The sequence below is a fragment of the Coturnix japonica genome, chromosome 2 (assembly GCF_054131305.1).
Source record: "Coturnix japonica strain WE chromosome 2, WE-NBRP24, whole genome shotgun sequence".
NCBI lineage: Eukaryota > Metazoa > Chordata > Aves > Galliformes > Phasianidae > Coturnix > Coturnix japonica.
The window spans coordinates 91524209-91548631 of record NC_140664.1 but is presented as its reverse complement, the minus strand read 5'-3'; the positions used below and the strand labels follow the sequence as shown (position 1 = coordinate 91548631).

At 39.6% G+C, this 24423-nt stretch overlaps 1 protein-coding gene across 24 annotated transcripts in view; it reads right to left on the bottom strand.

Moving 5' to 3' along the window:
* FHOD3 (formin homology 2 domain containing 3) overlaps positions 1-24423 on the bottom strand; it is a 351512-nt gene that overhangs the window by 208479 nt on the left and 118610 nt on the right. The gene's annotated exons all lie outside the window — the stretch shown is intronic.

Here is a 24423-nt window from a genome sequence, read left to right as displayed (position 1 = left end):
TGTAAAGTCTTCACCTTCTGAGAGCTACTATGGATTTGATCCCTTTCCCTCCTCCAAACACACTGTCATTCTTTCTAAATTCTTTTAAAAGTCTATACAAAGCCACTAGAAAACTAGGATGATGACAGGGGAAGAATACAGAAGGCTCCAGCAAATAAACAACAGGGTATATACATCTAATTACATTCTATTACATTCAGAAAACAGGAAAATGTGGTTTCTTAGAAGAAACACAGGACATGTTATTACTATTCTCTACAAAAGGAAAACAGTAAAGAAATAACTAGTTACACAAGGTTGCCTTACTGGCATTCCTGGTCTACAGCTACAGCTAACTATTCCTCAATAAAGAAAGCAAACAGTGAGAATGAAGGCAGAAAATAATCATAAGAATAAAAAGAAATCCTTTTTCTTGGACTGAAGAAGTATTTCCTACTGTGCACCTCTTTTTTTATTGCTTTTGGCTAGGCTACTTATGCAAATCAGTGCCTACAGACTGCTGCCATATGCTGTGTATGAAACAACCTGTCAAATGTGTACAGAAAACTTCAGCTGGTGCAGGGTTTGGCAACTTGCTTGTTAGTGGCATTTTAATTCATGAGCATGTTAAATCTGTGAGGCACAATCTGCTTGGGCAAGTCTGCTAGTTTTAAGATATTAGTCTAGACCTATAAAGCCTTAAATGGCTTGGGACCCATTTGTCCAGGAGTTGAGAGTTTCAGAGATTTTCTGAAGAAACAGAAATTATAAGCAAAAAATGCCAGTTGCTGTGTTGGAAACACTACATTCAAAGTCATTTAGGGAGCAGGGGGGTTGGATTCAATGATCTCTAGAGGTCCCTCCCGACCCCTACAATTCTGTGATTCTTTTGCAGCCAACAAATATTCCCTAGATTTCCCTGGAATCCTTATAGCCAAGGACCCAGGAAATATACTCTTTTAGCGCTAAGATGGACTTGTGGCAGACTGCTAAACACTCAGAGCTCAACTCCACTGCAGCAATCCCAGAGATCTCAATGTGGAAACAAAGCAGTAAGAAAATAAGGAATATGCATTTCAACTGCAAATTGAATAAAGGGAAAATTAATTTGTACTCAAAGAACATTTACTTCCGTATCATTCTTCTGCAGAGGCATTAGGATGGTATTTCCTGAGCAGTTTCGGAGCCATGTTACAGAATATTGGGTGTGTTTGTGAAAGCTCTGTCACTCCTCACTCCCTGAAACTTCAGGGGTTTGCATGTCTGGAACAATCTTATTTTTTTTCCGGTGTTTTATTAGCAGCCCCGTTCTAAAAAATGCCAGGTGGCAAGGTGCCCAGAATCATTTGCCAACTAATCTCAGGGGATTGGGCTTTATGCCATTTGAATTTAAAAAGCTCAGCTCTTACTCACTGATAAGATTCAAGAACAAACCCAATAAAAGGGAGAAGCAAAATGAATAAGAATAAACTCAAAATGCACACAGATGATGGCTTTTACTGAACATGTTTACATTCATGAAGGAAGACAAAAATTTGTAGGGGTCTTTTCTCCAGAATGTAAACCAGCTTCAAATGACAATGATCTGCTAAGATTTCATTAGTTTCTGAGAACAGCAGAAGAAAAAAAAAAAAAAAAAGGTATTTACACATTTAATGGCAGAGGTAACAATAGGTCTCTTCCTTCTATCATCACAGGGTTCCCTGCAATGATGAGCTCAAGTTCCTGACAAGCTGTGCTACTCTGGTCACCCCATGGTGCACAGGAGAAAGAGGGAGAGAAGAATTTGCATCTCAAGGGAACAAGGAATTTGTTTTCCTCTATCCCTTTCTTCTGGCATTTTGATGTATCCTTTCTAAAATAAAGAGGATATTTAATTTATGAAGAACAATAAAATCATAAACAGCCAATTATGAAGCCTGAATAATCCTTTCAAATCTTGCCCACATATGCAATAAAACAAGGGGCACTTCAGAGTATGCACGTAGATGAGCAGGCAAGACCATGCAGTACAAATGACTAACAATTATATAAATTATGTACTGTTTTTCTCTAATGAGTTTTTAGGTTTTATAGTGCAGAAATTCCCACATACAATACAGCCCACAGCAGGAGTATGGGAAGGAAAAACATGAGGCTAATAAGGATGTGACTATTAGGAAATAAAACAATTCAGAACCATTTCCTATAACACAATTAAAGAAAAATATGGGAGGAGACTTTGGCTCACTCTGACTGCTGTCTTTAGATAGCATATCTGCATTATTTACATCTCCACTATTCTTTCAGTAGTACATGGTTCAGTAGAGGACAGTTGTTTTGCTTTCAACTTCCTCAGTACATCTTGCAGGGTCAGCGAGCCCACCACGAGAGCCATTTCTCTCTCTGAACAGTTAATAATTTAATTAAGGGAGACAGCAGCTAGCCATATTATATAAAGCACAATGAGAAAACTGTTCTTTTTCAGCAAAATAATTACATTCAGACTTTTATGTCAGTAACTTCTATTGAGAAACAACTAAGAAAGGAGCTTGCAGGTATCTATGTACTTTATAGACAAAAGTAAAACTTCTCTGCAAGGCAAAGCAGTTTTAACTGTGGTAAGAAAAAAATCTGAAAGCTGGAGGTTTTTACAAGTCACTTGCATTTTTTTTTTTAGCCTGGTAAAGAAAGAAACACAATGGGAATTAGCTATGAGCAGCCATATCAGCACTATGCAAATGGATGTAACCATTTAAGGGAAATCATCACCTTGTGCTGTGTGCTTGTCTGCTTTGTACCCTCGTGCCAGCTACCTGCCACCACAGCTGTATGGAGGTGCTCACCTCAAGGTTCCAATGCAGGAAGGGAAAACAAAGCATTACCCGAGTTAAGGCATTGAAAATGAAGCAGTTCACTCTGCCTCTATACACAGCATGCTGCTCTCAGTTTCAGCACTGAAATGTCTCCCAAGCCCCTTAGGGTTCTGTGGAAATGATGTCTGTCCAAAGGTAAAGTCCTTGATGAAAGCTCTAGGAGCTCTCAGCCTCCCCAGGTCTCTGACTGCAGTAGTCCCACTTTGGCCTGGACAACTCTCTGTAGCCTGCTGCTTACTTTCCTTGCAGCTGCTTCCCAACAAAAACATGGGAGCTGCTCTTCCAGCCTCAGTGCAGCTCTACCCAACCACAAAAGAGCCAGACTAGCCCCAAAAGTACTGCAAATCGACATACATTTAACACATCCTACCTACTGCTTAAATCAGCACATAGCAACATTTTGGATCAAATGCAACAAAACACAACTGTATAAGTCCATATTTTCCAGACAAACTTAGCCCTATCATGAATATTTCAAGCCAACCAGAGACCATGCAGCAGCAGAGAAGGCCAGGCCTACCCCATCAGGCTAGGATGGACACAGGGGAAAAGGCCAGGCTCTAGTTTGTCTCCTGTGAGCAGCCCAGCAACCTGTGCTGATGAAGTACAGGGAAGAGAGGAGCCCACTGCTGCTCCCTGAACTATGCAGCACTCGTTCATCTGTTCTGCTGGCAAACTTTGCAGTTGCAGTGACATAAGAAAGTAAACAAGAAATGGAACATCACTGAAATACTGAATTTCATACTATCCCCATTCCATTGCACAGTTCTTCTGCTGCACAGCAGCATGTGCTCATACGGGTAATTAAGCTGCTGTAGGATCAGATTAGTTACAGTGCATACACTGCCAGAGACAGCCACAGATTTTTAAATACTTCTATGCATTCCCTACTTTCCAAGGGCATAGCACACCTTACATAGTTCCTCAGGACATCAAATGTTATGAATAGTCAGGCAACACATAGATGTGTGTGCTCTGTGTTATATGAAATCCATTTTCAATACCAAATAGATGATTTTAAAATATCTGGGTAAGTGCTTAACAAATGCACACATAAAAATTCATTTAAGTAATAAAAGCAGATTGTGCCACTCACAGCCTTTATTTCACTCTCACTTTTAATCAAAATAAACTATTGCTCCCCTCTACCATCAACAGGGCTGGTAATTTATCAAATACCTGAATACCAAATAAGACATTTCACTGAAAAATTACACGCCCTGAAATGTGTAAAGCAATACCCACTGCAACTCCTTTTTTCTTGGGTAGGCTGACCTTCTTCCCAGCATGAACGGATGTGACAACAGACAGGCTACAGTTCAGAGATTACAAGTAAAACACCCTGTCTGGCAGCCAGTTGTACATGATCAGAAAATCAGCTCACTTCAAAATCTCTGACACTAGAAAGCAGCCATGAAAAAATATCAGAGTTCCTGTGAGAAGTGACCCAGGGCCTGAACTTCAGATTCAATTACTCCCCGACCCCTGGATCTGTAGATGAATCTGAATGTGGTGAACGTGCTCTCTCTACAGACTATCAAAATAAACCAGACTTTATTATGCAATTAAAATCAAGCACCATTTTTCTATCATTACATCAGAATTTGCCTAAAGAAATCCACATTCCTGAAGCTGAGTTCTCTAGTCCTGCAACATGTGCTGTCAGAGGCAGGTTAAGTCATAAGGAAAACTTGCTGTCTCATATCTGGCTTAAATTTTCCCTGGCATTTATTTCCTCAGTGTTAAACTACAGTAAATTGGTAAGCTGTAAAGGAGCATTTCTTTTTTTCTTTTGAGGTGCTGCCCTATGAAAATTTTATGCAGAGAAATCTTTTGCCAACATATGGAGATTGTTTCCCATGCTACTGGCCACTGCTCTCTGTACCTACAAAAATCTTTTAAACTGGACAATGATGTTTGTATCTCTACTGGTGATGTTTTTGCCTTATCTCCCATTGTAACTATTCTGGGGTGGCACAGTGATACAGCACTGTCTCCGTGTCAGACGAAGTCATAGAATCATAAAACAAATCGGCTTGGAAGGGACCTCAAGGATCAATAAGTTCCAGTTCCCGTGGCACAGGTAGGGTTGCCAACTGCTAGATCAAGCACTAGATCACGTTGCCCAGTTCCCCATCTAACCTGGCCTTGAACACCTTCAGGGATAGGGCAAAGTCAACACCTGCCTTGTGCTGTCTAGGAGTGAATTTCTCCTCCTGTTTCCCATGCTATGCATGTAGAATCTGCAGATGAAGTTTGGTCAAATTCTGAAGAGATTAAGTGAGGGTAAAAGAAAACATTTTTTCTCTTTAGCAGAAAACTCAGAAAGCTACTATGAATGTAGCAAAGGTACATAAATGCGGTATGCACAAACACTCTGTGCTTTCCTTTCTTTACCTAAACTGCTAACTTAAAAATTGCTTTGATGACAACTGAAGGCTGAAATCTTTCAAACTTCCACTCTTTCAGTTTGCTTAAATGAAAGTCCAGAACATAAAAACTTCTGTTTCCATGCCATCTCCAGCAAGCGGAACCAAAGCAAAGGCTTCGGATGGCTACGTTATATCAAAAGTAACGGCTTCAAAGCAGTAGAAACAACACTGCAGTTGCCTTAAAACAAAGAGCCTATATATTAGAAAAAGTTCACTGGACTTATGCCATGGAAAAAATTTCATCCAACTATAATGAAGATAAGGATAAGGACAAGGACATGAGCACACTTGTGCTCAGAGTGGAAGGAATGAGAGAGTCATCATCTAGTGAATAAAAAATAAAATGATACTTAGGAAGGCTGCACCCAAGTCCAGTTGTTACCGCTTACATGAGTACTATTCTTCAAGAGTTTAACGACTGCTTTACTGTACCTGAGAGACAATATATAAAATAGGAAATAAAACTTGAGCTACCAATGGTGCAAAACACATAAAAAAATTAGGATGTCATTTTAATTCCATTCCATTCTAGCTTTAATGACTTTATAATCACTGCTTCCACACAAGAAACCCAAAGGGCACAGGAGATTTACTTGAGAAAGACTTCTGGACACACACAGACAATGAGTGTTGATGTTTGCTCTCACAAGGAAAGCAGTGACCTCCCCCATGTGGTTTCAGCATCAGATGAAACAGCTCCTCCTTAACCTGCCTCTTACCTCTGGTACCACACAACCCACAGTCAGGGATTGTGCTCCTTCTCTCCGTGGACACAAGTGGGATACAATGATGTAGGATGCATTACCAAAAAGAGATTTGTCTCACTATGGAAAAAGTAAGGATGCTCTGGAGATGAAAGATAAATTATACTGTTCACCATCTCTGTATATAAGAGACTTGTGCACAGAAGCTGGGACCCTAAGTCTAAGAGTAATTATTTTAAAGGGGAAGAGGGAGACTGGCGTTATTCGATACCGATGCAGAAAGTACACACATGGCTCTGTTCACTCCTCACAAAGTATTTCACTTCAGGAGCCTCCATGAAGATTAAAGTCTGAAGTCTCTTTTGCTAACTTTCCTTTGTTTTGTTTTTCCCTTTTGCCAACTCTTACTACTCCAGAGTCACTGATAACAGAAGCAGATGTTTACAGCCACATGGGAGGCTTCTCTGTATACAGTGGCTACTGCATTACAGCACATTACTCACTCCATGACATATACCATATGTATCACATTGATTAGTAGATATTTTAAATCCCATTGACAGTGGTGGGATTAGATGTGCACAAATATTAACATGTAGACACTGCTTTTCCATATGGGGATCATAAAAACAGCCCTTAAGCACTGGTTTTCTTCACTGTCCTCATTTCCCATCAAGGAAACATGCATGGTGCATTGTGCATTCTGCTGAGAAGCAAAAAGGTTTATTGAGAGGTTAATCTAATTGGAAGACTTATGATAAAACCATCACATTACAATGTATCTTAAAAAGTAGAATCTGTCTTCTATTTTGCATATTTCTGAAGACAAGAAAATATACATACACACAGTGCACACAACACTTCCAAACGTCTAGGTAGTCTTCAGGATCTTATAAAATGCAGAAAGGAGCTTCTGGAGGAAGAGACAAAGCTCTTTAAAATGATTCACTGATGCATTTTCCCAGAGAATCCGTGGGTGTCCCATCCCTGGAGTTATTCAAGGATGGGTTGGATGGGGCCCTGGACAGTTGAATCTAGTTAGTGGCAAATCTGTCCATGGCAGCAGTGTTAAAACAAGATGGGCTTCAGGGGCCCATCAACTTACTGTTCTGATTCACCCATAGTTTTATGTGATACCGCAACCCCCAATGCTAACCGTTATCTTTGCTTCATCTGTACTCAACCTGCACTGTGACTCTTCCAGTAGCTTGTTAACTTCATACAGCTGTTGAGATATCAAACATCCTGATGTGTTCCAATTGGTAAATTGGTAATGCCACTCTTTTTCTTTTTCTTTTCTTTTCTTTTCTTTTTTTTTTTTTTTTTTGCCTGTAGCATAGGAAAGAGAGGGAAATAGTCTATGTATAGTAAGGTATATTTTCTTAATTCTGGCACAACTCTTGCTTTCTATGACAGCTGCAACAGACTACAACTCTCACTGAGACAAATCCCAACTGTGTTAACACAATAGGAAAAAGTTTTGAGCACAAGTGCTTGTGAAGTCTCATCAGGACCTCCTAATTGACCACTCCAGCTGATAGCTTCTGCCAGCAGTATGTGAATCATGTTAAAGAGAGCACCTGCTTGAGCTTTTAGGTGACAGAATGAACCAGACACATCTGGCTGCATGCAAGCATCCATCTTTTTCCTTGCAGTTGTTTGCCTTCCCAGCTTTTACCTTTATACAATAAGTACCTTCCAAATCCTTCCTTCCAGACCAGAAACAATAATAAACAAGGTGATTTTGGAGCGGCAGAACTGAATTTCTCTCAGACAACCCTGACATAATCCTACTGCTACAAGCATAACACGCTTTGAACTACAAAATTTCTATTCATTTTTTAATTCTGGTTGAAGCCACAAAGTCAAAAGTAATATTTGTGTGCAAAGATTAAGGCTCAGTCCAGCAGAATCTTTGCTTAGCTACTTTGTAATTTGTTTTCACGTATTTAAAATGGTCACAGTAGTAACTTTATACTTAGGAAAAATCAGGTATGGCTCTGGAACAGACTGTCATAAGGTGTTTTATGATATATCTGTAAGCACAAGTCAAACAAAAAAAATTGTTACTGGATGCAAGACCGCAACAAACACACTATATTCAACCCTGATAGTTTAAGAATAAATGAAGTAGAGTCGAATCTGATTCATCCTACACAACTACCTAAAATGCCAATTCCCAGCCTGCAGGGCATGTAATTTGCTGCTCCGCACCCTTTGCACCTGATTGCACAGCCAGCTGCTGGAGCTGAATCACTTTGCAAATTCTTTTACATTTGGAATTTGACTTAACTGCATGGCCAGCTATTTGCCTCAGCCTTAGATCTGGGACCTGAACAGCATCTTGTTTTATTACCAAGCACATTTTCAACTGGAAAACACTTTTAGAGCAGCAATAGGAGGGGCAGGGAGATGTCAGGATGCTTTAGCTCCACTAGTCGAGGATCTAGAATTTCAGCCTACTTTGGGAACAGCATGATTCCCATGCAGCCCCACTCTGTCATTCAGTGGCACTGCTCCTTTCCTGGCAGCGGACGCTTGGAAACTGCAGAAGGTGCAAAACCCAACCGAATCAATGTTCTCCGAAACATTAGAAAAACACAAGGCTGAAGCCTGCAGCTGCGTTTTATCACATTTATCCATATAAATAGACCAAACTCAAAGCGGATCCAGACCTGAACTTTTCACCTTGAGTCCCTCTGTGATGAAAATGTATCTCATTTTGTTAGTCAGACCAGAAATTCTTTGAAAGACTTGTATTATATTTCTAGCTAAGGAATAACACTCTCACCAAAACCCTACTGTGCTGTGGTGCCTAAAATAGTTAGCTCGCTAATCTTGTCCAGGTTCGGAGGTTACATTTTGAACAACGTGTTTTGACTGAACAGGGCCTTTTCTTTTTTTCTAATAATCTCTTCAGCTTTTCCCCATCATTTATCTTCTTAGAGCATAAGTGACTGAGCTTGGACCAGTTTCAAACATTAGGGAAGAGAACACTCCTCTCCTGCGGGCACCACCAGAACACCACGAAGAGGGGAAGAGATTCAGAAGGATACCGCAAGTCCTTTGTCTGATCTTCAGCATATCATATATCTTGGAATGTCTCTTATTATGTCTTGAATGGCTCACATAATGCATAATAAAATTACAGATGACTAATCAGCTACTCTACTTTATCAAGTCCTGTCTTTGATCAGAAACAGATACTTTCACAGCCCTGCAGTGATTCTTTCCCCCGGCTTAATCCCAAGACATCCTTCTTTCAAACTGTAACTTCCAACATTTCATGGAATGCTAAATATATATAGAGAGAGATAGATTGTATAAAACACATATAAAGACTGATAAAGATCATATAAAACATATGAATCTAAAGACAGACACTTAGCATTCAGATTGGAGGGCAGGAGTGAGGATGGTTAGACCCCAAAAATTGAGATTGTAGTTTTAAGCAATATATTTAACTGAAGTCAACTTTCCACTGACTGTTCTAGCAGGGAGTGAGGGACATGCTTGCTTTCTTGCTGAAAAGCAAATATGAGTAACATTACTGCTTGCTGACTTCTACCTTGGAGAATTGAGCTCAGACCAAAAAGAAAGGTGATTTTTATTTCCCCATTTTCCCAAATATCTATAAACAAATGTCAGATTTTTAAAGGTAGTCAGATGCCTAAATAAGTTCACAGCATCTCCAGCCAATTTCAAGATACTAAAATCAAGTTTCCCACAAAACATCAGTCTTAGCATGAATCGTAGGAGACTGTTGAAACAGAATGCTTTTAAAATGAAATAACAGATTCCTAAACAGATTCCTACGTTCTGGAGAGCATCTGCTGTGACACTCATTTACTCATGTTCTGATTCACTGACTTTTTCTAAACCAGAATACACTACCAGATTCTTTTTCTTGTTTGGCAGGAGAGATATTTGGGCTCCCTCTCCCAACCAGGCTGTTTTTCAAATGCCACAGTTCTGTTCAACATACAGATTTTTACATTCTCCAGAGTAAAGAGCTTGCACAAGGAGGGTGGAATTCAGCTTTGCAAAACACAATTGCTGGTACATTAAAAGAGGACTCCTGATTCAATTCCGTTGCAAAATAAATCAAGAGCAACTGTGGTAATGCTGCTGCTATGATGCAGAACTTACTCTCCTATTAGCACATGAATATGCAAATATAAAGCACATAGAACTAATGAGGTTGCAACGAAGTTTGTACAAATCACAATATTTCAGCGTGGTATATTGGACTTAGAACAGGAAAGCCAGAGCTCTGAGCTTTAAACAGATTTTTGTGCTTGTGCTCAAGTCCATGCTTCTGCAGACGCACCAGCAGTGAGTTTGTGGAGCAGAGTGAAACCAACGGGGTGGCAGATCCCTGCTTATGCTGTGCAGAGAGAAACAGACTCTCTCTCACAACAGGAGATCAGCTGTGTCAACCTGGAGCTACTACTGTCACCATCATTTCATCACCCAGCTCTGGAATACATCTTAGCCTTAAATACAACATGCCACGGCTTCACCTTGTCATACCTGCAATGTGTGGGTGCAAACATGCTTCTATGTTTAAGGTTATAGAATCAAAAAATAACCTAGATAGGAAGGGAATTCAAGGACATCTGGCCCAAACCCCAACTCAAAGCACACCAGCTAGCTGCCACACTGTATGCAAGAAAAACAGGAAATACCACAACACCCAAATCCTGAGTTCCCTTCAATGGGATGACAATTTGCTACATCCACTTGCAAAGTCTCTGTTGCACTAATGAAAAGTATCAAATCCCCTTTCTTCCACTGAATGGCTCTCAAATGCAAGAGTCATATCATTCAAGGGCTGTTTATTCTATCCAAAGACATCCATTACACCAAAGAATCTGCAGCTGTTAAAATCGGTTGGACTCACACACTGAAATAGCTCTGCCTGACATATGCTTAGAAGCCAAGGGTGAGATGCTCCGGCTAGGGTTAAAAGGGAGCCTGAATCTACACAGGGTAGGGAAAATAAACTAGGAATCACCTTGCTTGAGCCGAAAATGACATCTGACCACAAGGCAACCTGCAATGTTTTGGTGCAATTCAGAAAATGAAGACAGGAAGTGATCAGATTATGGGTGGGGAAATAAAAAAAGACAAGAGCAAGAAATGGCTAATGATTCAGATTTTCTTGTTTTCAGCTTTTGAAAGCATTTGTGTAAGCACTAAGAATCAGGAGTACATGAGTGAGGAATGGTTCCTGTTCCATCCCTTCACCTTTTTCTGTGCATGAATTTCAGCTTTCAAATGGTAGCACTTCCCAGCAGTGCAGAAGGCAGGAACTCGCACATATTGCCATGTCAAGTGAGTAGCTCTAACAGCTTGCAAAGGTTATTAAATTCACTTCTGAAGTGCTCTGCACCGCCCTTCATGCAGGTATGCAACATCTCAGTAAAGTGCTGAACAAGCTAAGGCAGGCTTCACGACTGTACCAAAAGGACCAGCTCAACCTATTTGAGTGGTATTACCAATTGCTCTGTTGACTGCGTATCTCATTGCACCTCAAAATAGCTTTACAGAAACAAAGTAATCCATACTCCTTGCCTATTATAACAGACTAGACTTTGTGATTTCCCTCTACAGATGCTTCCCTAAGGCAACTCTTGGACAAACCACGTAACTACAGCAAGTTTGTGCTTCTTTCTGCCACAGCCCAGACTTTTCTCCTGATGTCTGTTTTGCATTCAAGCCTCTGTTGTGATGCGAGCCCAAGCCTTCCAATCGCAGTGAGGGCGCTAATGCACCTAGGCAGGGATCACAGCGGGACGTGACCCAACACAATCACCATGTCCACCTGTCCTTTTTGTTTGCCCTGTGGTCTCCAGTCAGCAAGACAGAATACTTAATGACCAAAACCCAAATGCTGATTGTGTAACTCCCTGAAGAAGAAAAGGCTCTGGGCACTTAGATTTAGCCCTGCCAAGCAGCTGCTGGAGCAGCAAAAATAACATAACAGCAATGCAGGGCATGAAGCAGCTTCCACTGTCACTGTGCCCCAAGTGCCACAAGACGAACTGAAACCAGGAATGTCGCAGCAACACCTGCAGTGAAAGGGCACATTCAGCCATAATTAAGCACTGAAACAGAATACTGCTATTTATCTATTGTCTGAAATGCCATGTATTTACAACGCCCACTTCTCAAAGGTCTCCTCGGGGCACGACGAGAGGAGATCCAGTGTCTACCAACGAGGTTCCAGTTTGAATGGACAAAAGCACAAGTATGTAATAATCTGCACACATATATCTACGTACAGCCATCATTCTCACTGTGCATTTGATACATTTACTTTTCAGTAGGGAAGAGTGGCACTTAACTGAGAACAGCCTATGGAGAATTAAAAACAAAAAAAAGCTGAAACATTTTAGAACCCTGCACATGGCATGACCTATTGCATTTATGATACCTTTTCAATTTAAGCAGCAAAGACTGCAGAAAATAAACAGCTGATGTCAGAACCTACACATAAACAAATCACAATCTGATGTACACCTATTATTTATTTTGGAAGAAACCACTTTTCAAACTCAGTTTGTGTGAATTCATTTCAATATTTGCACAGGACACAAGAATCAGAAATCCCTCAAAGGACATTTCTTTTGTTCTGACATATATCGACACATCTCAGTGAATGACCAGTCAAGAATAACATGCAGTGTCTTGCCATAACAACAATTTGGATCCAACTTTTATACTTGTACCTCTCTTGCCTTTATGGTAGTAGTGTGGCAGGGAGTTGGGATTACAACTTTCCCAACTCTCAGTCTGTGCATAATGAGCCAAGTTATGGTAGTTGTCTCACTAATCCTGCAGAAAATCACACTGCTACAGATGCCTCTTGATTTGCCCTTTCACTGCACCATCATCTACCATCATCTAAATACAAGCTATTTCAGCTTTTTGCAGGATTAAATTTATTTATTTATTTTTTTTGTAAGAGACTTCAGAAAGTTATGAAAATTGTTTTCCTTATCACTTAGTGCAATAATATAGCTTGAAGGGTGAAGCTCTCCCCCCAAGCAAGCACAAGCTTTCACAATGTTTTGATTTCCTCTATTCCACAGTATTTGCTTGGAAGCACCAGGGATCACCTGGAAATTTCAGTCAATTCAGCTCCTGTCAGCAGTAGGGAGATACACTGCACCTGCCCTTTGGTTAATGCTGATCCCCAAGTGCCCAAATACGCACATGAGCAGCGCTACAGGCAATTTACATGCCCCTGGTTTTGCTAAAACCAATCGGTATTCAACAAGCACCTCCAACAACACATTTTTGTGCCTACTGAGCCCCTCACCACAACCTGCTCCAGACTGCTAGCCATAATAGCACACCAGGAATAACTTGGAGTTGGCAGTGCTTCCCTATGCCTTGTAAAAAGTTTCTTCCGATCACAAAACAGGCTTTCTAATATGTACTGCTCTGCCCATTCAGGAGAAAGATATTATGGTTGTAATGCTATCTTTCTGGGCAAACATCCTAGATGTAATTGAATTTTTATATCTATCTATATATATAATTTGATCAAGAACTATGAAGTCTCAATATAAAATTGCACCAACATTTCAGTGCCATTTCTTTAATCTTGGCTCATTCTATATTTTTTAGGCAAAATCCAAGGAATGTCTGAGCACATGATTTGTTCTCATCACCTTTTAGGCTCCAACAGTTATTTGCAGTTCAAGACCTAACTTTTAGTTATAGCCTGCTCTAAAATCTGTAATTAGCCATAAGGCTTGAAATATGTTCTGAGACCCTCCCTCCCCCCTCAATTCAATAGACTGGCAAAAAAAAAACACCACTGGGAAACTACCCAGCCTCAAAAAAGTTATTGGAAAGTAATCAATCTTCTCCTTGTTCCCGACCTGTTTCTTTCAGCCCTCCCTTACACACACCCTTTTGTCTTCTCTGCAGCCCGTAGAACAAAGCGCGTGCAATTCAGCAGTGTTCCCTAGAAGAGGGCCTGGGGAAACCTTCTGGTACAATTGCTCTGCTGTTCTGAGAAACCTGTCTTACAGCCATCGTTAAGGCTCACCGTATTAAAATGGCCTAAAAGCATCAGCCTGAAAAATTCACTCAAATCTGTCTGCTAATAAAGCAGCCAGGTGCCCTAAAGATGTATGTTGATAGTATTTCTGTGTTTTCAAGGTAAGGAAATAAAAAACAGACATCTCTCTTATTTAGCAAAACACAAGAATACACTGAGAAAAGTTTTAAGAATTTATAGCCGCGAGGTAAAAGAGATTTTGCACAGAATGGGGAAAAAAACCACTTCAAACCGGCAATACTTTCTCTAGCACTATAAAAATGTGACACAAGAAGACAGGCGACTGGGGGGGGGGAGGGGACTGCCGTGATTTACAAAAATACAAATGTTTGTGACTCCACTTTCCCATGTCTTTTCCAGCACAGAGACTGACAATACATTGTGTCAAAGCTAATAGAAAAGAACAATGAGCTGTGCAAGTCTTGAGTGCCACTGAGCAGAGGGCTCCCAGAGCTGGCAGAGGCTGGGAGGCACCGTCAGCTCATGAGGCTGTAATGTGGCAGCCAGTCTGATCCATTCTCTTCCATCAGGAACTTGGCCATTTTGCAGACAAACCAACTCCACCAATGCAACTACCGCCACAGCTGACACAGATCGACAACCTGCGTAATGCTTGCAGACTACAGCCAGGAAAGACACAGTCATTGGGCATCAAACACCTACCAGTCGCCTCAAGACTTGCTGTTGAGTCATAATGCCTGGTTATCCTGGGAATTTTGACTTGTTCTCATCTCATCAGCATTTAATAAACTGGGGGCAAGCAATTCCAGGGCTGGAACGTCTATGAATGTCAGGAGCTACTCTAATTTTCTGAGAGATGTTCAACTTTGAAACTTTTTTCCTATGTACTTCCACTAACAAATTCTTTGTCAAAAACTTATAAAACAACAACCCTCAAACAGCAAGCACATCTTACCTACATACGTATTGAACTTCTGTTTATCTCTGTTATCAAATTAAAGCAAAACTGATGGTTAACCTAAAAATTCCAGGATTTACCAAAGCCCATGGTCATATTAAAATCTGGCTGTAGGTTTTAGGACAACTTCTCAGACTCACAGCACAGCTCAGGCTGGAAGGCACTTCTAGTTTCATTTGCCCCAGACCCTGTTCCAGCAGGACCACCCAGAGCAGGGTGCTCTGGCCCATGTCCAAGTGGTTTCTGAAGATCTCCAAGGAGGAGAATCCACAACCTCTGGGCAACCCATGCCAGTGCTCCAGAAAGCACTGCCTTGTGTTCAGAGGAAACCTCCTGTGCTCGGGTTTGTGCCTACTGCTGTTTGGGCATCAGAACAGAATATGGCCCCATCATCTTTGCACCTTTCTCTCAGGAATAGATACATACTGATGTGATCCCCATCAGTCTCCTCCAGGCTGAATGGTCCAAGCTCCCTCAGTCTTTCCTTTTACTTTCAAAAGCACTGAAGTCAGTTGAAAGCCAAGGTCAAATTTTGAAAAAGTGATCTAGGATACGGTTCGTAAATGCTTATATGGCAGTATCAAAAGCATTTTGCTGCCTTTCCACACCAGTGACAGAGCATGCTGGTGAAGAATCAGCAGAAATGGAGTCAGATCCTGCAGCTGGCACCTGCTTCAGGTGCTCTGTGCAATTGTCCCTGCAGCACTGCTGAAGGTGCTGAGTCACACAGTACCAGCCATGCACCATTGCCAAAGCCCAGCTCACCGGCCCCAACACACAGTATACAGAATTCCATCTAAGAAATAATTAAAATTAATTTTTTATTAGTATTTTGTTCTTAAAATCCAGTTTCACTAGAACTGTGTTAACTCAAAGAATGCTGCAGAAAAATAATACGCATGTTCCTGAGTAGTAATTTTTATAGATAATTTTCTTTCTTTTTATTTGTTTTTTTCCTTACATGATTAACTCAGGCTGGTTTGTAAGCAAACACTGAAGAACATGCTTGAAATTTCTCCACTATAGAATTCAAGAAAAACCCTGAGAAAAATACATCCTTCTGAGATCAAGGAATTAATAAGACATGGAAAAAGGACAATTGGTGTATCCAAATTTATCTTGATTCATCTTTTCTACCATCACTGTATCCCTCTTACTGCTTGAGCAGCAGTTCCTCAATTATGAGGCCTCAGTTCAATGGACAAAAAAGAGCTGCACCGGTTCTTCAACTCAAGCAGATCAAATATGGTTAGCTCCTATGTTGCTTTCTAATAGCACTAACACCCAAACTGAGCTCCCAAACAATCTGCAGACATATCTGTGTTTTCTGCCTCTGGCTGTCACAGAACAGTGGTTTCATGGGAAGTTTTGCTTTGAAAGTCTCAGCTCACTGACTTATGGTTAATACAGAACCACAGTAATCATTTTACTTCCATGTCAAATGAATTGGGCACATCTGATCTGCAAAACAAACAGGCAAACAAACACCCAAAGAACACCATAAAAGGAAGAAAAGAGGTGAAGAACATGATACTCGTGTATTTCCTAACTGCATTTCAACTATTGTTAAACTAATTTTTTGGCACTTGAATATTCAAGGAAAAACAATACTTACAAAAAAGCAAGACAAAATGAGTTTATGCAAGGAACCCTGTTCAGTTTGCAGATCAGATTTTTATTTGTACTGATGGAAGACCGATTGACTTATGAAGTGGAACAGACAGTGACATAATCTGTTGACCCCAGTTCACCTCAGCTCTTTATTAAAGACTAGTAAATTCACATTTGGAAAGGAAGTCAAGCCCAGAAGTTCATATTTTGATGTCTTGTCTACCTTTGCTTATTTTTTTCGTCAAAGTCCCCAGATATAAACTAATAAGGTAAAATCAAGTAATTTATTTCCTTATCTCCATTTATGCTTCATCATTATCATTTAATAATATTTCTCCAGAAACAGATTTAAAAATGTATATATTCCTTTTTGTGCAGTGTTGCCATATTTGCTCCAAGAAAAGTCAAAGACTGACATAATGTATCTACAGGATGAAAAACACAATGTCCTTGTTTCTTTTGTATTTAATCAACTGATTAAGTATTTAGAGAGAACGCTATGTGAAATTTTAGTAACGACTCAGTTGACTTATACCAGTAGAGGATCAGATGGCTGTGGGATCTCCTCCTTAGAGATCTCCAGAAGCAGCCTGGATGTATACTTGGGCACCCTCCTATGGGTGGCCCTGCTGGAGCAGATATATCCAGAGCGCCCTGGCAGCCTCAGCTATGCTGTGAGTCTGTGATTTACACTTCCCTGTGTAAATGCTATGTATAGCCTTCCAGACATACTGATGATTATATTCCTGCTAAACTTAAAACAATGACAGGTAAAGATTAAGCACCAGAAGTGTAATTGTTGAGTACTGTTCAATCTAAGACCCAAGAAGACTAATTAGTAGAGTACAAGTATATGGAAATAACAGAAGCAAGCCCTGGTATTAGGATATGACGATCTATTTTTCAGCCTTGGACTGGGGCCCAGGCTGAAAAGCAAGAGTTAATCTAATTCCCTTACAATGTAAAAATCAACGTACTAGAGCTCTGTTGTTCCCATATGAAAGAGGATACAAGCAGACTTTGTGAACCAGAAAAAAAAAACCAAAACCCTCAAAAGTATATAAAAATGTACCAGAGTACAGAAATTTCATCTAAAAACTGGCTGATGTGACACTGACACAGACAGTGGGGGTGGGGTCAAAATGAGACAGAAATGAGCAACTCAGAAATGTTGAGTTTCCAGGGCTTACTAAAACCACCCCTTCAAATAATTCTCTTGCCTTGGCCAATTACATTACAGAACAGCAAATACTGTGTCCAGACCCAGCTTGTTGAAGCAATTACACAGAACTGCAGGGCACTTTTGCCGTGGTCCGTTAGTAGTTGAAGGATTCATCTCCTAGGATGACTAAACACCTCACATAAAAACATTGTCCTAACAACCCATGGCAGACATTATCTTTGGAAATTCCGGGACAACGCTCTCTTGTTATATGCACTGTATCAGATCAAACTTTCCAAAAGGCTGTGTGCAGCAACATGCAAAGCAGCAAGACACTCACTCAGGAAACCCACCACAACAGAATATGGAGCAAGGCAACCCTCTGACCTTTTCTCCAGCACTTGAGAGGCTTTGAGACTAAAGACCACGAATTTTCCTGCAAATCTTGGTGGGAGTTAATCCTTTTTTTGAGAAGAACAACTGACAAGTCATTGCCAAAATGAAATTTCACATATAACCTTCCAGCAAGGCATACTGAGGGGAGGGAAAAAAGGAGAAAAAGAAAAACTAAACCTTACAGAAAGAAAGACTGCAATAACCCAAGGGTTATTCTTTCCAAAGGAGATTCAAGAACGTATTTGTAATGGCAATAAACACTCCAGTTACGTGCTTACTGTATTTCAGATTAGCAGATATGTTAGCAAGCTGTCGTATAATAGCTTCAGGGGCCAACAAGTTTGCTCAATTCAAGTATCTACTCTGAGACCCACAAGAGAATAAAGTAAAATAATTTGAGCCAAGTATTTGTGTAAAATTCTTATTTTGCCAGCACTCTAAAGAAAATAAGCAGAAAAATCTCAAATTGCAACTTAAACATGAACAACTATTACTGCTGCCTTGTGGTTTATAGATCTAATCTTCCTGTCCATATATCAGATCTAGCCATGTCTTCTGTGACTCCTAAAGTATCTTTTCTTCTACAAAGTTTTAGTCTGCATTAGCTTTTCTACTTTACATGTATTTGAGGTACAAAAATGACCTTTCCTTCCTGTGATCATATCTTTGAAAGACCATACAATCACTTCAACCTTCTGCTTTTTCTAAGATGATGTAATAACATAATATATAACATAAATCCACGGTGTGGCAGTTGTCCTACAACTGACTCTGAGGATCAGCAAATTCATTGCAGAGTCAAAGGCAGAGAAGATCACACTGATAAGTGCTTCAGAGACAAAAAAGTTACCCGCCACTCTCCTCAAAAGCTCCTCATTTATGCCAATGTCAAATTACTAGATCAAAATTGGTTTTGAAGTCAATGTTGTCCTTCTACTTTGCTGTTGCAATGTTAGCCTTTCAAAGTCATTTTTATCTCAACAGAATAAACAGCTCACTTCAGTTTCAGGATTATATACAAAATCTATTTGAAATGTGCCTTACAAAGTATGTAGGTAATATTTTTTAAATAGTTAAATTACCCATTTCATATGTGAACATTCTGTAACCATCTTTACAAATGCATAAATTTCATAGCTATATACTAATAGCTAGCATATACTAATAAGTAACTTTGAAACATTGTTGAAAAAAATCAGCCTTGTAATAAAATAAAACTTACTAGTATACTTAGATAAATAAATGAGTAATGAAAAAATAGCACTATGTAAATGCAATTGATGTGAACCACTTACTGCTTCTTTAGCTGTGTCCTGACTCTACAATTAATCAATAATAAAATTATTTCCTTTACTTTCAGGCAATGTTTCCCCGTGGTCAACAAACAGTAGAGAACTAAGTTTTAGACAGCTAGCCCACAGAAAGCAGGATGAGTGCTTATTAACCTCAAAAGACTGACTCAGAGGAAACTAAATTCCAAAACTTGACACATCCTACTTCTTCCATCCCAACCAGCTCTGTGGTTTTCACCATGATTTCTCCATTCTTCAGCAAAAACATGAAGCTATTTGGAACCAGATGCAGTTCAGACAGCAATGGAGATTCCAAAATACAACTTTTGTGAGCCATGGACAGACATCATTGTCCAAGACTGGGCTTACGCAAAGAGGCATGGTTAAATAGCAGATGTTATTCCACAGGCAATGCAATGGCTTTGAAGTTTTCTAACTCGTTTTAAGAAAATTGTTCCACAGTAAGCATGCTGTCATATGCAACAGTGACACAGCTGCTCATAAAGCATCCATAACTCCCACTTATGCTTTTATGCTCACATCGTAGTCAGTGGGATCTAAAAAGGTCATCATTTTTCTACACATTGGACTATACCTTCCAAGAAGCAAGACAATAAGAGGTAATTCATTGTTTATTTTTCCAGGACACTACAATCAAATTTTTAAAGCTGGAAGTTTTTGAGGATTGCTTTTCTCTACAGGTAAGGCATTAAGATCAATTTATTTTCTCTTAAGAAACCAGTATAACTCACATCAACAGAAGAGCAAATTATCATTTTTAAATGAACACCAGCCTGAAGAAAGGTCCCAGATTGGAAATTACCAAAAAAGCCTTTCAACACAAATATTTCAAGACAACAATCCTACAGAACCTAAAGAATATATTTGTTCGTTAAAGTTTATAATTCAATATTCTAACATCTGTTCAGCAGCTGCTTATGAAAGTATCTCAAAAACTTGTCAGAAATGAAATAATTTCATACTTTCATTGATTAACTGGCGAATATATCAAAAAACAGGCAGTCAGCTTCCTCTATCTCTACAGCAGAACATACTCAAAAATGAACTCACGCATGGCTCTTAAATGGCAATGCATGGGCTGAGTCTATGACCTTTCTAGAATGCACCACCATTACAGCTTGAAAAGAGTGTAATGTGGCAAAAGATAATAAAGAATGGCCATGTTTTGGAGTTCAACTCATGAAACCTTTGGAGAATTTCATTAGATGGGTCATTATGTTAGAAGATCTCCAGCTACATCTGGAAAGGTCCCTTTTTAGACCTAATTCAAAAGCTAATCCATGCAGATATTATTAAGACTGCAAATTCAGCATTCATAAAGTTTCTGGTATGATCAGAAATTGTCTGTTAATCCTAGCAGTGACTGCCTCCGTTACAGTAAACATGCACCACATCCTCCCATGGCATCCAAGCCATGTTGCTAGCCACAGACATATGATGTACATTAATATTATTTGCGGCAAAAGTCTGTTTTCAATCACAGCTTCTTGCTCCAGTTTATCAGCAAACCTCTGTCACACAATGCGCAGTAACATCAGTGGTTTTGTTTTAATCATTTTTTTAGTCTTGTCTTTGGTAACTTCTGTGCTCCAATTTTCTAAGTGCTGGAATTTAAAAAGCCCCTCAAACATTCAAAGCTATAAAATAATGAAATCAGCATGCAGAAACAAAGCTGTGTGATTGTGAAATTACACGTAATCATCATCTAAAAGTCCCATTTCTATGCTCCCTGGTCCCTGGATATACTTCAGAAATATTATGTGTTTTTACCTAGCACCTACTGCCACTTTAAAAAAATATTTTAACTACTATTATCATTTTAAATAATATTTAAAAGAATTAGGAAAGGGAGACAAGTATTATCCCACACTAGTTTAATGCAAGCCATGTATCCTACCCGCTCCTCTTCAAGCCTGTAATAATCTCTCAGTTCACTCAGGGAAACTGTGTTCACTGCCCTCTTTACTGCTATTTCAGTTAGGTCTGGCAGAAACGAACTGCTGCTTTACCACTTATTTTTCTGTAAACAAAATCTGTGTTGACTGAAGGAAAGATTTCTCATTGCAAAACAGCCAAATGATTAAAGCTGCTCCCTTCAATCAATGAGAAACACTTATTTGATCTTATTTGATCTTTATTAAGTCAGTAACCATGCATCAGCCCAGGAGACTGTACACATTTCAAATAAAGAGATGAGATGCAGCACAACTTTAAAGCAACCCAGTGGCTACTGGGGGACAGGAGTGGGCAGATTTGAAAAGGGAAAACTGGGCTCGAAGTGGATTTGGTGTCTGTGCTTGGTTGTGGGAGCACGTCTTCCCTTTTCTGCATTAACCTGGAGAGAAGTGATGGAGGACAGAAAGAAGTCACTCAGCCTGATGGTGACCATCCCTCCAGCTGCTCCTCTGAGAACAGATGACAAACCCTTTTACCATTACATGTGCTAAACATTAAACAAGTGATTCTTTCTGAAATACATTCTTCTTTTGAGTTTAATCCCATTTTACACATTCCCACTGTCCTTTTCCATTTCATAGAGATTGCTTCCCTCAGCTTTTCTGAAGACATTGCCTTTGGAAGCAGCACAAGACAACCTGGATTCTGTACCTCTTGGCCTGCTGTGCTCTTGCAGTAATTCTGAGCAAAGTCCTGACTCAACGCAATTCCAGAACTTAGGTTTCTTTGCAAATCACCAGGAGCAAAAAGTTTTGCAAGTTTGCAAAGTATTACAAGGGCATGTGCCACAGTCAAGGTCTGTTGCTTTCCCATCCTCAAGTAGTGTCTACAAATCACAGAACCCTGAGGACAGCATGGGATGCATTTCCAAGGGCACCAATCTCACATCACCACCAGAGAGCAAGCAGAACTTGGCACTGCTTTCTAAATGAGGGCAAACAGGATTTTTCCATCCCGCAATTCAATATTACAGAACAAACATTCTAATTGATATATCTGGTTGTCTCCATCCTTCAAATAACCTCTGTTGACCTATCTCTCTAGGCTATATACTACTAACTCAGTGACTCTGCAGAGCTCTACATTAAATCCGTTCTGTAGTCTTCTGCAAACTGAAGGAAAGACTTCCACCTGGACTTTAGGCAAAACATGTGAAGTATTTTAGTTAACAGCCTTTCACAGCACACCCTTTTCTTTCTTTCAGAAAGAGTTCCTTAAATTTGAAATACTATACCTCTTCTTTAAATCCTGGAAAGCATTCAGCTTCCCTTTTCCATCACAGTTCATTTATCTTGCAAGAAGTTTCTAAGTGCTTGCTACAGAGAGAAAAAAATGCATGCATAGAGAAAAATTTCATTGTGGCTGATATTAGCTTCTGGACCCCACTTACTGCACACTGCAGCAGAGAGAAGCATGCACTCTGAGCCTTACAGGAGCCAGCAATTCAGTGCAAAACAATTTGGCCACTCTTGCAATAGAGTTTCACACCTAGAGTTATGCAAGCATAAACAAAAGCACCACAAAATTACACTGCTGTCTTGCTCAGGATTTAACAGATGTTCTTCCAAAATTCTATTTGAGATTTTATGTCAATCTTCAGAAACTTTTCAAACCCTTGCAACAAAGAATACAAAACCTTGTAATAAATGTGTCCAAATGAAGAAAATTCATGTAACCAAGGCTTGAGCAACACTAATATATCTTAAATGTGACAGAATAGCACTAGGACTAGAGAACAAATGATCAGATTTTTGTTGATTTTGGCATAGAACTGTAATTGCATGTATCTGCGTACGATACCAATCAAGGCAGACATGGCATCAAATTCTTAATGGACAAATTCTTAATGCTGTGAGGAAATGAAATAAAAGTTGTCAGATGGAAGTTGAACAAACACTGTGCAGCTAAAACCTGGGTGCATCCTTCAGGATCTGAAATACTAAAAACCCAAGAAGACGCATGCCTAGTTCCTTGAGGACTCCTTACAAATCATCCATTTGCAATGGGACACTAGACATATATACATTATTTTTCATCCATCTATTCCTAACTTGCTCCTTAATTGAACTAAACTTTGAAAACATAATTTAATTTTGAAAATCATTATCATTAACTTATGTGACCATAACAGAATGCCTGCAACATATCATTCGTTAGAGTAAAACATATACTAGAGGGTTACATTAAAGTGCAACGTTTCTACAATAACTAACATTTACTATAATAAGACAAGGGATAAAAAATACGGAAGTTAACATAGCTACGAATTATTTTTCTTCAAAATATTCTCATAACATAGCATCAGCTACCAGCACTGCCAGACAACATTACTCAACTGTTCCCCGTGAACCCACACTATTTTTCATGCATTTTATATTCTGTTGAGTGAGTTGTTCTCCTCTAAACTCATAGTGACCGAGTACAGAGATTTACACACAAATCTTGTTTAGCAGATTGTTGATAAGATAAAACCTTTACACAGAAAAGCAGTTATTGGTTATCTCTAATGAGATTTTTTCAAGGTATTTCCTTTTGTTCTTTTAGCAGCAACCTCATGTTGCATCAGCAAGACAGTCTTACCACCCCATGAATCATAATTCACTCATCACTACATACAGGCAATGTAACAGTTATCTCATTAGTCAGTACTGGTTCCTCAGTCTAATTTATTACTTGTTCTGTCTGAAAAATTTAGACATTGGTTAGAATGAGGAATTACTATGGGGATTTTTCACAGATGCACACATGTTTAATAAGGCCAAGTGACGTGAAGACCATGGACTGGATCCAGTTAATTAGGGTAAACATGCCAACTTCTGCATTTCCATGCAAACTCTCAGCACAAGTATTTGCTGGATGAAGTGGGTCTGTAACACCTATAAAACACACCAGTTTTCAGAAAATCAGGGATAATTCTGAGGCCAAAGTCCTTTCTGTGGCCTGATCTGTGAAAGGAGTTGAATGGTTTTCACCCTGCAGGCACCACACAGACCCTGGCAAATACTCTCTTTATAACAAG